We start from the raw sequence: 15951 nt of genomic DNA on the forward strand, positions 1-15951 counted from the left end.
TTTTTTCCCGATTAGCGCACAGGTGCTTCCAGCCCGCATGATGTCGTGACGCCGGCGAAGTTCGCGGCTAGCATGGTGCTCCCCTGATTCTGGCGAGGCTGGCGTCAGGGGGAAGACTTCGTCTTCGGCAGCATGGCGGGGCTGGCGCCGGCAAGAGGCGGCGCCGGAGGGGAGAGGCGGCAGTGTGCTGTCGAACAGAGAAGGAGTTCGGCGGCAAAAATGGGAGAAGAAGCGCCCTTTAATTAGGGCACGGGAAAAACACAAAGGTAATGAAATCACGTGGGTGATTTCATTATCTGGGCCAATGTTTGATTTTCGGTGGATCAACCCATGATTTCACATGATTTCATTATATGAGTTAAGACCCATTGAAAGTTTTTTTTTTTAAATCAGCCCAATTAAAAATAAAAAATAAAAAATAAAAATCCTGGCATTTGAAAAATTGAAATTGAATAAGTCAGTACAAAACCAACTTAATTTAATTTATTCAGAACCAACAATATTAATCAAGAAAAATAAATCTTCTTGATTTTCAAGAGTTTGAGTCGACTGACCCAATTTTATTAATTTGTTAACAATGTCCTTCCAAATTGTGTCTTTCTAATTGGAAGTCCTAAATTGGCCCAATTAGAAATTTAACCCAATTATCCCATCCAATTTGATTAATTGAACTTCCAATGAATCTCAATTAATTGGGTTGTTGACCCAACGTTTTTACCCAATTTAAAGGATTAATTAGACTTGTAATCAAATTTCTAATTAAATCAAAAAATCCAAATAATCTTTTCTACTTTTTTTTTTATTTTTTTTTTTTAATTTTTAATTGGGCTAATTTAAAAAAAAACTTTCAATGGGCCTTAGCCGACATAATGAAATCATGTGAAATCATGGGCTGATCCATCGAAAATCAAACATTGGCCCAGATAATGAAATCACCCACGTGATTTCATTACCTTTTTGTTTTTCCCGTACCCTAATTAAAGGGCGCTTCTCCCATTTCTGCCGCCGAACTCCTTCTCTGTTCGACAGCACACTGCCGCCTCTCTCCTCCGGTGCCGCCTCTTGCTGGCGCTAGCCCCGCCGTGCTGCCGAAGACGAAGCTTTCCCCCTGATGCTAGCCTCGCCGGAATCAAGGGAGCATCATGCTGGCCGCGAACTTCGCCGGCGTCACGACATCATGCGGGCTGGAAGCGCTTGTGCGCTTATCGGGAAAAAATTGCGGACAGCGCCTGTGCGCTGCCGCTTGCGATGACGGCCAAAACAGAAACGGACAGATGGGACAAACGCTAATACTCTAACCGTACCTCGACTCCGGCGGCTGGAATTGCTTCTGTCGGAGGAGTGATCACGGACGGAAAACCCCTCACGATTTCACAAACCAAATCCTCCGATTTGGTGTTCTTCGTCTCTGCTCGGCAGCGTAGCTCTCCTTTGATCTTGGACGCACACACCACACAAGCACAGTAGCACCTCTAGCCTCGTCTCACCTCTCTGATAAGCCACCGATCGCAGAGCCTTCCTCTCCCTTTAATAGGGAGAGGAAGCGACCTCCACGGAGTGCACAACGTGCACTTCGTGGAGCGTGAGGCGTGGTGGTAGTGGGCGGTTACGGAAACCGCTGATGAGCGGTTACGGAAACCGCCAACATCTCCCACTCGTCCAAGTGAAGCCACAAAGGCAAATGGTCACAAAAACCATTAAGAGGTATCTAGTCACATAGACTAAATATAACCGGAATGCACAGTCACTTAAACTGTAAGAACAACCAATTCATACATAGGAAAATGGTTCGTGCGACAGCAAGCACATTGAGCATTCATTGCTAAGAAAGTTGTTACACCTTACATAGCTGCTCATAGAGCGATCAATGCTAAGAAAGTTGTTACACCCAACTTAGCCGCTCTCCAAATAGTACATAACCATTTTTCTGAATGACACACAGTCATTTATCTGATGGCTCACAACCATCATCCAGGTGGCACCTAGCCGTTCTCCAGTGATACATAAATCACTCTTCTTGTGGTACATAACCATTTCCTGGACTCATTATGTCTTGCTATTTACCCAGATTAAATAATATGTATTTACATCAATATGAACATCTCTAATCCCTCAATTTGACTATCATGTCAAGAGCATGTTTCATATCTCTAATATTCACAATCATTTCTATACATAACAGAAATGGGTCGACCAGTGAATATTCTCAAAAAGATGTAAATATATTCAATCTTCCTTTTTAGCTTGAATCTATTCATTTTAATCAGTCGCTTTCCTAGTCATGCTCCATAGACCGAATCATCCATAGTCATAGGTCTACATGCTAAAGTAGCAAACCCTGATTAAAATTTCAAGTAGACAGCTAAATAGTCACTTAAGGTAAATGCTGAGATCAACATATAATCTCATAGGGCTCACATAGTAGAGAAGCAGGGATCCATTCTCCTACTACCCTAATTGTCGCCTTAGCACATGTGGTATGAATCACATGCTACGATGTTATTTTCTTTACGTAAAAGAACGCATGTTTTTCTCAAATCAACATCGTACAGATTTCGATCAAGACATTCCCAATGTTTTAATCCTGAATCCAACACATGAATTCTAATCTGGCTACTAACAGGTTTAGTAAATGGTGGGATCATTTACTTCGATCATCAAACTTTAAATGATCTCATCTTGATTCCAATATCAAGGCGACCCCAGCTTATAGGAATGTAACAATTTTAACAGCTACATAAGCCATCAGCTACATAAGCTGTCCTATAAGCACCGGTCTTACCTCCATTTGTACTCAACAAATGGAGATGATTGTCCATGTGAGAGGACCAATCACAACCTGCCAACATGCATACCGAGATCTTTATGAATGTAACTCAAACACATACACTGAATAGATTATGGCAAATTACTCAATCAAATCATATTTGATTGTTATTGTTACATTCTACGAAGTCCCAAAGACTTTACATGTTCACAAAATGATTCTCTTGGTATTGGCTTAGTAAAAGGATCTGCAAGCATAGCACGAGTAGGGATATACTTAAGAACCACTTTTCTTTTTGCCACAATATCCCTTACAAAGTTATATTTGATAGCTATATGCTTGCCCTTGCTGTGATATTTGGGATCCTTCGAAAAAGCTATTGCAGCTTGACTGTCACAGTAGACAGTAACTGGACTCCCACTGTCCTCAGCAATCTTCAGATGCTTTAGGAACCTTCTTAACCAGACTGCTTCTTGCACAGCCGCTGAACATGCCACATATTCAGCTTCCATAGTTGACAAGGCTACACAAGCCTGTTTCTTGCTGTTCCAGGAGATGGCGCCACCATTCAATAAGAACGCATAGCCTGATGTGGATTTTCTATCATCCAGGTCCCCAGCCCAATCTGCATCTGAATAGCCCGTCAGGCTCATATCTGATCCTTGAAAACAGAGACAATAATCTGTTGTTGCCTTCAGATATCTGAATATCCTTTTTACTGCCTTCCAGTGTCTCGGTCCTGGATTTGACTGAAAGCGACTTACTAAGCCAACAACATAGCTGATATCGGGACGTGTACACAACATAGTGTACATCAAACTACCAATAGCACTGGCATATGGTCTTTTATTCATCTCGGCTATTTTCATAGGAGTTTTGGGACACATACTCTTGCTTAGAACAGTACCTTTCACAATAGGAGTATGTTCTATGTTGCACTCAGACATGCCGAACTGTTGTAACATCTTATTAATATAAGTCTCTTGAGACAAACCCAAAAGTCTTTTAGAACGATCTCTAATGATCTTCACCCCTAAGATGTACTCGGCTTCCCCCATATCTGTTGTATCAAATTGTGATGATAACCACTTCTTGATTTCATTCACAAACCTTATGTCATTTCCAGCTATCAACATATCATCAACGTATAATGATAAAACGACATATTTTCCTTTTTCCCTTTTCAGGAAAACGCAATGATCCTCATTGATCATTTCGAAACCATAAGATAAAATGACTTCATTAAATCTTATGTTCCATTGCCTTGATGCTTGCTTTAGCCCATATATAGATTTTTTAAGTCTACATACTTTATCCTCTTGGCCTTCAGCAATGAAACCTTCTGGCTGAACCATATAGATTTCCTCGTCAAGTTCACCATTAAGGAAAGCGGTTTTTACATCCATCTGATGTAATTCTAAGTCATAATGTGCCACAAAGGCCAAAATAACTCGTATTGATACAAATTTTACTACGGGAGAAAATGTCTCTTCAAAGTCAATACCCTCCAATTGGGTAAATCCTTTTGCAACTAATCGAGCTTTGTATCTGTTAATCGATCCATCAGCTTTCCTCTTTATTTTGAGAATCCATTTATTCCCAATAGCCTTTCGGCCAGGAGGAAGATCGACTAAGTCCCAAACATGATTCTTATTCATAGACTCCATCTCTTCAACCATTGCAGTTTTCCACTTTTCTTTAACTCTACATCCCAACGCTTCCTCAACAGATTGAGGTTCATCATCGTCAACTGGGAGTGTCATCAATGCCTCATTCTCAATATCAAACCTCTTCTTAGGTTTGATTTTACGAATACTTCTTCGTAAGTTGGGCTGTTGAGAAGTCAACTCATGACTAGGCAAATTACTCCCACTCGGTTGACTAGGTTCAGGCATCTCTATAGACACCTCTTTGGTTGATAATGTCTCATCCTCCTCAAATAGAGGAACTGTCTTCTCAACCTCACCTCTAATTGGGAACTCAGTTTCAAGAAAAGTAGCATCTCTCGACTCTATTTCAGAGATAGTTCCATCTTGCTGCTCACCAATGAAAACATAACCTTTAGAAGTATCAGAATACCTTATAAAGATACACTTCTTACCCCTAGGTCCCAGTTTTCCATATTTATGAGAGTTATCATGAACATAGGCAGCTGACCCCCAGGGTCTCAGATTACTCAAATCCGGCTTTCTGCCAGTCCAACGTTCATATGGGGTAGATGGAACCGATTTTGAAGGCACTTTGTTAAGTATATAGGCCGCAGCTAATAATGCATCTCCCCAATAGGAGATCGGCAAATTAGCCTGCGTCATCATAGACCTAACCATTTCAAGAAGAGTCCTATTTCTTCTTTCAGCAACCCCATTTTGCTGTGGAGTTCCAGGGATTGTCAGCTGTCTAATAATCCCTCTATCATTACATATTGTCTTGAACATATCAGACAAATATTCCCCCCCACGGTCAGTGCGTAGGGTCTTAACCTTACGTTCCATTTGATTCTCAACTTCGTTCATATAACGAATGAAGCAATCTAATGCTTCAGATTTATGAGAAATCAAATACACATGACCGAAACGAGAGAAATCATCAATAAATGTAATGAAGTAAGAAGCTCCATGTCTAGCCTTCACATTCATTGGACCACAAATATCCGAATGAATCAATTGCAATGGTGACTCAGCCCTAATAGCCTTACCAAATGGTTTCCGAGTCGCTTTTCCAGCAAGACAATGCTCACATATAGACAAATGAATCTTAGCTCGAGTGCCTAATAGACCCTCTCTAGCCAACCGATTCATACGTTCTTGTCCTATATGTCCTAATCTAGCATGCCATATTTCATCAGTTATATCTGCATCACTAGTTAGAGCAATGTTCGAAAAACAACCATCAATAGCATAATTGACATCTGGTTCCACATCAAGAACCATAAAACCATTTGTTAAAAAACCATGTCCGATTGACACTGAGTCAATCTTAAGTTCAACACACCGACTGTAAAAATTAATACAATACCCTAAATCAAGAAGACAAGTTACGGAAACAAGATTCCGTCGAATTTCAGGAGCATACAGGACATCATGTAGAAACAAAACACTACCACCACGAAGGTTGAGTTTGCAAGTGCCGATTCCTTTAACTTCAACTCTTGCATTGTTTCCTACATAGATCCATCTGTTGCCAGCTGGTACCCGACGGTACTCCACAAATGTAACTCGCTCCCGAGCTACATGGTTGGTTGCTCCCGAATCTATAATCCACAAAGGATAAGAATCAGCCAACAACACAGAACTAGCAACAAATTGCTCAGGAAAAGAAGACACACTTGGATTTACCTTTTTCGGCTCAGTGCATTCCCGAGCGAAGTGGCCCTTCTTGCCACAGTTATAGCAAGTCATCTTGCTTTTAGGTTTCTTTCCAATCTTCTTTCCTATCTTCTTGATTGGGCCTTGTCCCACAGCAGCAGCTACCTTTTTATTTCCCTTCCCTTTCTTGAACCATTTCTTTTTCTTGGATCCAGATGATCCAACAGAACCGACAGCCACATAAGCCAGTCCTGAAATCCTTGCGGATTCCACTCTCTCCGCCTCCAATTCGACATGGCGTGAGACATCAGTGAAAGTCTTGATATTCTCACTGTGAGTAAGGGTCTGTTTCATGGTTTCCCAAGAATTTGGAAGAGAACGTATAACTGCTTGAACCTGTTGTTCATCGGTCAACTCATGACCAGCAGTTTTAAGCTCCCGAATCATGTTCGACATCTCCCTGAGATGTTGAACCATCGAAACATTCGGATGCTTCTTGTAGCTATCAAACCTGATTGTTAGCTGCCGAAGTTTGCTCAGACTTACTCCACTATATTTCTCCTTAAGGGCTACCCAGACTGCATGAGCCGTAGGATATGACTCATACTCAAAAGCTAGGTCATCTACCATTGAACTAATCAATATGCCCTTTGCAGTGGAGTCCTTTTTCTTCCATGCCTTGTAGGCATCAAGATCTCGTCTATTCTGAGCAGTGGAACCTTCTACAGGTTCTATCATAACCTGATTTACAGCCTCCAGAACTTCTTGTTCCTCAAGTACATATTGTATCCTGAGGTGCCAGATTTTGTAGTTTTCACCATTAAATTTTTCTCCCTTATTCAGTTCAGCTATTATGTTCTTGGTTGCCATAACCTAACATAAATAAACAGATTATTTAGCTATTCAGTGTAATTAATATGCATGCAATTTATGATTGAATCAATATTAATTTGAGTTGGTTTACAAAATCAAGTGATAACTACGTTTCCACTCATCATTCGTATCATCCAATCAAATCAACATTAATCAATTTTATTACACACATCCCAACTAATGAACTAATCATTGAATGAACTGATCATTTGATTAAACATGAACTAATCATGAAGTTTAATATTATTAAATGAACTAATCATTTAATAATCTAAATGAACTAATCATTTAATATTATACTCATAATGAACTAATCAAAGAGTATTTTGCATCATGTAGAGAAAACAACATAAAATGAACATATCATTAACATAAACTTGCTGTACTTTGTTAACATATAACAGACTCTACTAGGAATGTAACACATAACATTCATATGACTCATGAACTGACAAGACTAATACTGTTCGTACATAACAACAGTATTAATAACAGGACTCTAAGAAGATAGATAGGTGAACACTGCTCCCACTAGGAAGGACACTAGTGCAGTAGCCAATGTAGTCATGTTCATCCCGGACTCAATGATGGCAATGTCAGCTTTAGAATTGTCCAACGGCCCTGTATTCGGATCCATTTCTGGATCTTCCACGCACTCTTCGGGATCCTCATCTGATTCTTCCTGATCCATTTCTAGATCCTCAGGTTCATTGAGATCTACTTCTATAGGATCCTCCTCGAATTCCATGAGGTCCATTTCAGGAACCTCTTCAGGTTCTTCGAAGTCCATTTCTTCAGGATCCTCCTCGAATTCTTCAGGATTCTTCAGGATTTCTTCAGGATCCTCCTCGAATTCTCCTCGAATTCTCCAAGATCCATATCTTCAGGATCCTCCTCGAATTCTTCTTCAGGATCCTCCTCGAGGATTTCATAGTGAAGTAGTTCTTTGCACATTTCTGAATATGACATGAGCCCTTCAGAATCATCCCATAGTTCGAGTGCAATATTCCTAAGATGTTCCGATAGTGAATAAACTAGAAAAAATCTTCGTTCATTGTCTGTGATTGGAACATCTTCTTGCTCTAGTTTCCAAAACAATTCATCAAGCTGATCAATCAACCATCTGACTCCCTGATTCGGGTCATAATTAAGCTTCTTAATCTTGTCCCAAAGTTCATTTTGTCGCTCTTCGCGACTAGTCAAGATGTCAGTCGTCCGTGTCATCTGAAAAATTGAAATTAAATAAGTCAGTACAAAACCGACTTAATTCAATTTATTCAGAACCAACAATATTAATCAAGAAAAATAAATCTTCTTGATTTTCAAGAGTTTGAGTCGACTGACCCATTTTGATTAATTTGTTAACAATGTCCTTCCAAATTGGGTCTTTCTAATTGAAAGCCCTAAATTTGCCCAATTAGAAATTTAACCCAATTATCCCATCCAATTTGATTAATTGAGCTTCCAATGAATCTCAATTAATTGGGTTGTATCCTTTAATTGGGTTGACCTAACGTTCTTACCCAATTTAAAGGATTAATTAGACTTGTAATCAAATTTCTAATTAAATCAAAAAATCCAAATAATCTTTTCTCGGTGCCAGCCCCGTCGGCGCCAGCCCCGCCGTGCTGCCGAAGACGAAGCCTTCCCCCTGACGCCAGCCTCGCTGGAATCAGGGGAGCACCATGCTGGCCGTGAACTTCGTCGGCGTCACGGCATTATGCGGGCTGGAAGCGCCTGTGCGCTGATCGGGAAAAAATTGCGGACAGCGCCTGTGCGCTGCCGCTTGCGACGGCGGCCAGAACAGAAACGGGCAGATGGGACAAACGCTAATACTCTAACAGGTAAAATCTACAACAGAGATGCTCTGATACCAATATAGAAATTACCTGTTGTTGTGTGCCTCGATTCCGGCTGTTGCGTACCTCGACTCCGGCGGTTGGGATTGCTTCTGTCGGAGAAACGTGCACTTCGTGGAGCGGAGGCGTGGTGGTAGTGGGCGGTTACGAAAACCACTAATGAGCAGTTACGGAAATCGCCAATATCTCCCACTCGTCCAAGTGAAGCCACAAAGGCAAATGGTCACAAAAACTATTAAGAGGTATCTAGTCACATAGACTAAATATAATCGGAATGCACAGTCACTTAAACTGTAAGAACAACCAATTCATACATAGGAAAATGGTTCGTGCAACAGCAAGCATATTGAGCATTCATTGCTAAGAAAGTTGTTACACGTTACATAGCTGCTCATAGAGCGATCAATGCTAAGAAAGTTGTTACACAGTCTAATTAAATCAAAAAATCCAAATAATCTCTATTTGATTTAAGCGGCTAAGTTGCTTTCTTAGCATTGATCGCTCTATGAGCAGCTATGTAAGGTGTAACAACTTTCTTAGCATTGAATGCTCAATGTGTTTGCTGTTGCACGAACCATTTTCCTATATATGAATTGGTTGTTCTTACAGTTTAAGTAACTGTGCATTCCGATTATATTTAGTCTATGTGACTGTATACCTCTTAATGGTTTTTGTAACCATTTGCTTTTGTGGCTTCACTTGGACGAGTGGGAGATGTTGGCGGTTTCCGTAACTGGGCTTTCAATTAGAAAGACCCAATTTGGAAGGACATTGTTAACAAATTAATCAAAATGGGTCAGTCGACTCAAACTCTTGAAAATCAAGAAGATTTATTTTTCTTGATTAATATTGTTGGTTCTGAATAAATTGAATTAAGTCGGTTTTGTACTGACTTATTTAATTTCAATTTTTCAGATGACACGGACGACTGACATCTTGACTAGTCGCGAAGAGCGACAAAATGAACTTTGGGACAAGATTAAGAAGCTTAATTATGACCCGAATCAGGGAGTCAGATGGTTGATTGATCAGCTTGATGAATTGTTTTGGAAACTAGAGCAAGAAGATGTTCCAATCACAGACAATGAACGAAGATTTTTTCTAGTTTATTCACTATCGGAACATCTTAGGAATATTGCACTCGAACTATGGGATGATTCTGAAGGGCTCATGTCATATTCAGAAATGTGCAAAGAACTACTTCACTATGAAATCCTCGAGGAGGATCTAGAAGAATTCGAGGAGGATCCTGAAGATATGGATCTTGAAGAATTCGAGGAGGATCCTGAAGATCGAGGAGGATCCTGAAGAAATGGATCCTGAAGAATTCGAGGAGGATCCTGAAGAAATGGACTTCGAAGAACCTGAAGAGGTTCCTGAAATGGACCTCATGGAATTCGAGGAGGATCCTATAGAAGTAGATCTCAATGAACCTGAGGATCTAGAAATGGATCAGGAAGAATCAGATGAGGATCCCGAAGAGTGCGTGGAAGATCCAGAAATGGATCCGAATACAGGGCCGTTGGACAATTCTAAAGCTGACATTGCCATCATTGAGTCCGGGATGAACATGACTACATTGGCTACTGCACTAGTGTCCTTCCTAGTGGGAGCAGTGTTCACCTATCTATCTTCTTAGAGTCCTGTTATTAATACTGTTGTTATGTACGAACAGTATTAGTCTTGTCAGTTCATGAGTCATATGAATGTTATGTGTTACATTCCTAGTAGAGTCTGTTATATGTTAACAAAGTACAGCAAGTTTATGTTAATGATATGTTCATTTTATGTTGTTTTCTCTACATGATGCAAAATACTCTTTGATTAGTTCATTATGAGTATAATATTAAATGATTAGTTCATTTAGATTATTAAATGATTAGTTCATTTAATAATATTAAACTTCATGATTAGTTCATGTTTAATCAAATGATCAGTTCATTCAATGATTAGTTCATTAGTTGGGATGTGTGTAATAAAATTGATTAATGTTGATTTGATTGGATGATACGAATGATGAGTGGAAACGTAGTTATCACTTGATTTTGTAAACCAACTCAAATTAATATTGATTCAATCATAAATTGCATGCATATTAATTACACTGAATAGCTAAATAATCTGTTTATTTATGTTAGGTTATGGCAACCAAGAACATAATAGCTGAACTGAATAAGGGAGAAAAATTTAATGGTGAAAACTACAAAATCTGGCACCTCAGGATACAATATGTACTTGAGGAACAAGAAGTTCTGGAGGCTGTAAATCAGGTTATGATAGAACCTGTAGAAGGTTCCACTGCTCAGAATAGACGAGATCTTGATGCCTACAAGGCATGGAAGAAAAAGGACTCCACTGCAAAGGGCATATTGATTAGTTCAATGGTAGATGACCTAGCTTTTGAGTATGAGTCATATCCTACGGCTCATGCAGTCTGGGTAGCCCTTAAGGAAAAATATAGTGGAGTAAGTCTGAGCAAACTTCGGCAGCTAACAATCAGGTTTGATAGCTACAAGAAGCAACCGAATGTTTCGATGGTTCAACATCTCAGGGAGATGTCGAACATGATTCGGGAGCTTAAAACTGCTGGTCATGAGTTGACCGATGAACAACAGGTTCAAGCAGTTATACGTTCTCTTCCAAATTCTTGGGAAACCATGAAACAGACCCTTACTCACAGTGAGAATATCAAGACTTTCACTGATGTCTCACGCCATGTCGAATTGGAGGCGGAGAGAGTGGAATCCGCAAGGATTTCAGGACTGGCTTATGTGGCTGTCGGTTCTGTTGGATCATCTGGATCCAAGAAAAAGAAATGGTTCAAGAAAGGGAAGGGAAATAAAAAGGTAGCTGCTGCTGTGGGACAAGGCCCAATCAAGAAGATAGGAAAGAAGATTGGAAAGAAACCTAAAAGCAAGATGACTTGCTATAACTGTGGCAAGAAGGGCCACTTCGCTCGGGAATGCACTGAGCCGAAAAAGGTAAATCCAAGTGTGTCTTCTTTTCCTGAGCAATTTGTTGCTAGTTCTGTGTTGTTGGCTGATTCTTATCCTTTGTGGATTATAGATTCGGGAGCAACCAACCATGTAGCTCGGGAGCGAGTTACATTTGTGGAGTACCGTCGGGTACCAGCTGGCAACAGATGGATCTATGTAGGAAACAATGCAAGAGTTGAAGTTAAAGGAATCGGCACTTGCAAACTCAACCTTCGTGGTGGTAGTGTTTTGTTTCTACATGATGTCCTGTATGCTCCTGAAATTCGACGGAATCTTGTTTCCGTAACTTGTCTTCTTGATTTAGGGTATTGTATTAATTTTTACAGTCGGTGTGTTGAACTTAAGATTGACTCAGTGTCAATCGGACATGGTTTTTTAACAAATGGTTTTATGGTTCTTGATGTGGAACCAGATGTCAATTATGCCATTGATGGTTGTTTTTCGAACATTGCTCTAACTAGTGATGCAGATATAACTGATGAAATATGGCATGCTAGATTAGGACATATAGGACAAGAACGTATGAATCGGTTGGCTAGAGAGGGTCTATTAGGCACTCGAGCTAAGATTCATTTGTCTATATGTGAGCATTGTCTTGCTGGAAAAGCGACTCGGAAACCATTTGGTAAGGCTATTAGGGCTGAGTCACCATTGCAATTGATTCATTCGGATATTTGTGGTCCAATGAATGTGAAGGCTAGACATGGAGCTTCTTACTTCATTACATTTATTGATGATTTCTCTCGTTTCGGTCATGTGTATTTGATTTCTCATAAATCTGAAGCATTAGATTGCTTCATTCGTTATATGAACGAAGTTGAGAATCAAATGGAACGTAAGGTTAAGACCCTACGCACTGACCGTGGGGGGGGGAATATTTGTCTGATATGTTCAAGACAATATGTAATGATAGAGGGATTATTAGACAGCTGACAATCCCTGGAACTCCACAGCAAAATGGGGTTGCTGAAAGAAGAAATAGGACTCTTCTTGAAATGGTTAGGTCTATGATGACGCAGGCTAATTTGCCGATCTCCTATTGGGGAGATGCATTATTAGCTGCGGCCTATATACTTAACAAAGTGCCTTCAAAATCGGTTCCATCTACCCCATATGAACGTTGGACTGGCAGAAAGCCGGATTTGAGTAATCTGAGACCCTGGGGGTCAGCTGCCTATGTTCATGATAACTCTCATAAATATGGAAAACTGGGACCTAGGGGTAAGAAGTGTATCTTTATAAGGTATTCTGATACTTCTAAAGGTTATGTTTTCATTGGTGAGCAGCAAGATGGAACTATCTCTGAAATAGAGTCGAGAGATGCTACTTTTCTTGAAACTGAGTTCCCAATTAGAGGTGAGGTTGAGAAGACAGTTCCTCTATTTGAGGAGGATGAGACATTATCAACCAAAGAGGTGTCTATAGAGATGCCTGAACCTAGTCAACCGAGTGGGAGTAATTTGCCTAGTCATGAGTTGACTTCTCAACAGCCCAACTTACGAAGAAGTATTCGTAAAATCAAACCTAAGAAGAGGTTTGATATTGAGAATGAGGCATTGATGACACTCCCAGTTGACGATGATGAACCTCAATCTGTTGAGGAAGCATTGGGATGTAGAGTTAAAGAAAAGTGGAAAACTGCAATGGTTGAAGAGATGGAGTCTATGAATAAGAATCATGTTTGGGACTTAGTCGATCTTCCTCCTGGCCGAAAGGCTATTGGGAATAAATGGATTCTCAAAATAAAGAGGAAAGCTGATGGATCGATTAACAGATACAAAGCTCGATTAGTTGCAAAAGGATTTACCCAATTGGAGGGTATTGACTTTGAAGAGACATTTTCTCCCGTAGTAAAATTTGTATCAATACGAGTTATTTTGGCCTTTGTGGCACATTATGACTTAGAATTACATCAGATGGATGTAAAAACCGCTTTCCTTAATGGTGAACTTGACGAGGAAATCTATATGGTTCAGCCAGAAGGTTTCATTGCTGAAGGCCAAGAGGATAAAGTATGTAGACTTAAAAAATCTATATATGGGCTAAAGCAAGCGTCAAGGCAATGGAACATAAGATTTAATGAAGTCATTTTATCTTATGGTTTCGAAATGATCAATGAGGATCATTGCGTTTTCCTGAAAAGGGAAAAAGGAAAGTATGTCATTTTATCATTATACGTTGATGATATGTTGATAGCTGGAAATGACATAAGGTTTGTGAATGAAATCAAGAAGTGGTTATCATCACAATTTGATACAACAGATATGGGGGAAGCCGAGTACATCTTAGGGGTGAAGATCATTAGAGATCGTTCTAAAAGACTTTTGGGTTTGTCTCAAGAGACTTATATTAATAAGATGTTACAACAGTTCGGCATGTCTGAGTGCAACATAGAACAGACACCTATTGTGAAAGGTACTGTTCTGAGCAAGAGTATGTGTCCCAAGACTCCTAATGAAATAGCCGAAATGAAGAAAAGACCATATGCCAGTGCTATTGGTAGTTTGATGTACACTATGTTGTGTACACGTCCCGATATCAGCTATGCTGTTGGCTTAGTAAGTCGCTTTCAGTCAAATCCAGGACCGAGACACTGGAAGGCAGTAAAAAGGATATTCAGATATCTGAAGGCAACAACAGATTATTGTCTCTGTTTTCAAGGATCAGATATGAGCCTGACGGGCTATTCAGATGCAGATTGGGCTGGGGACCTGGATGATAGAAAATCCACATCAGGCTATGCGTTCTTATTGAATGGTGGCGCCATCTCCTGGAACAGCAAGAAACAGGCTTGTGTAGCCTTGTCAACTATGGAAGCTGAATATGTGGCATGTTCAGCGGCTGTGCAAGAAGCAGTCTGGTTAAGAAGGTTCCTAAAGCATCTGAAGATTGCTGAGGACAGTGGGAGTCCAGTTACTGTCTACTGTGACAGTCAAGCTGCAATAGCTTTTTCGAAGGATCCCAAATATCACAGCAAGGGCAAGCATATAGCTATCAAATATAACTTTGTAAGGGATATTGTGGCAAAAAGAAAAGTGGTTCTTAAGTATATCCCTACTCGTGCTATGCTTGCAGATCCTTTTACTAAGCCAATACCAAGAGAATCATTTTGTGAACATGTAAAGTCTTTGGGACTTCGTAGAATGTAACAATGACAATCAAATATTATGATTTGATTGAGTAATTTGCCATAATCTATTCAGTGTATGTGTTTGAGTTACATTCATATAAGATCTCGGTATGCATGTTGGCAGGTTGTGATTGGTCCTCTCACATGGACAATCATCTCCATTTGTTGAGTACAAATGGAGGTAAGACCGGTGCTTATAGGACAGCTTATGTAGCTGATGGCTTATGTAGCTGTTAAAATTGTTACATTCCTATAAGCTGGGGTCGCCTTGATATTGGAATCAAGATGAGATCATTTAAAGTTTGATGATCGAAGTAAATGATCCCACCATTTACTAAACCTGTTAGAAGCCAGATTAGAATTTATGTGTTAAATTCTGGATTAGGCATTGGGAATGTCTAGATCGAAATCTGTACGATGTTAATTTGAGAAAAACATGCACTCTTTTTGGTAAAGAGAATAACATCGTAGCATGTGATTCATACCACATGTGCTAATGCGACAATTAGGGTAGTAGGAGAATGGATCCCTGCTTCTCTACTATGTGAGCCCTATGAGATTATATGTTGATCTCAGCATTTACCTTAAGTGACTATTTAGCTGTCTACTTGAAATTTTAATCAGGGTTTGCTACTTTAGCATGTAGACCTATGACTATGGATGATTCGGTCTATGGAGCATGACTAGGAAAGCGACTGATTAAAATGAATAGATTCAAGCTAAAAAGGAAGATTAAATATATTTACATCTTTTTGAGAATATTCACTGGTCGACCCATTTCTGTTATGTATAGAAATGATTGTGAATATTAGAGATATGAAACATGCTCTTGACATGATAGTCAAATTGAGGGATTAGAGATGTTCATATTGATGTAAATACATATTATTTAATCTGGGTAAATAGCAAGACATAATGAGTCCAGGAAATGGTTATGTACCACAAGAAGAGTGATTTATGTATCACTGGAGAACGGCTAGGTGCCACCTGGATGATGGTTGTGAGCCATCAGATAAATGAC

The 15951-nt window shown here is 39.8% G+C and overlaps 1 pseudogene; it reads left to right on the forward strand.

The window, feature by feature from the left end:
* Positions 1–9989: 9989 nt before the first annotated feature.
* Positions 9990–10443, forward strand: LOC141812969 (uncharacterized; annotated as a pseudogene).
* The last annotated feature ends 5508 nt before the right edge of the window (positions 10444–15951 follow it).

This window comes from Curcuma longa, chromosome 20 (genome assembly GCF_044706935.1).
Source record: "Curcuma longa cultivar G26 ecotype Majalengka, Jawa Barat chromosome 20, ITB_CL_G26_1.1, whole genome shotgun sequence".
Classification (NCBI taxonomy): domain Eukaryota; kingdom Viridiplantae; phylum Streptophyta; class Magnoliopsida; order Zingiberales; family Zingiberaceae; genus Curcuma; species Curcuma longa.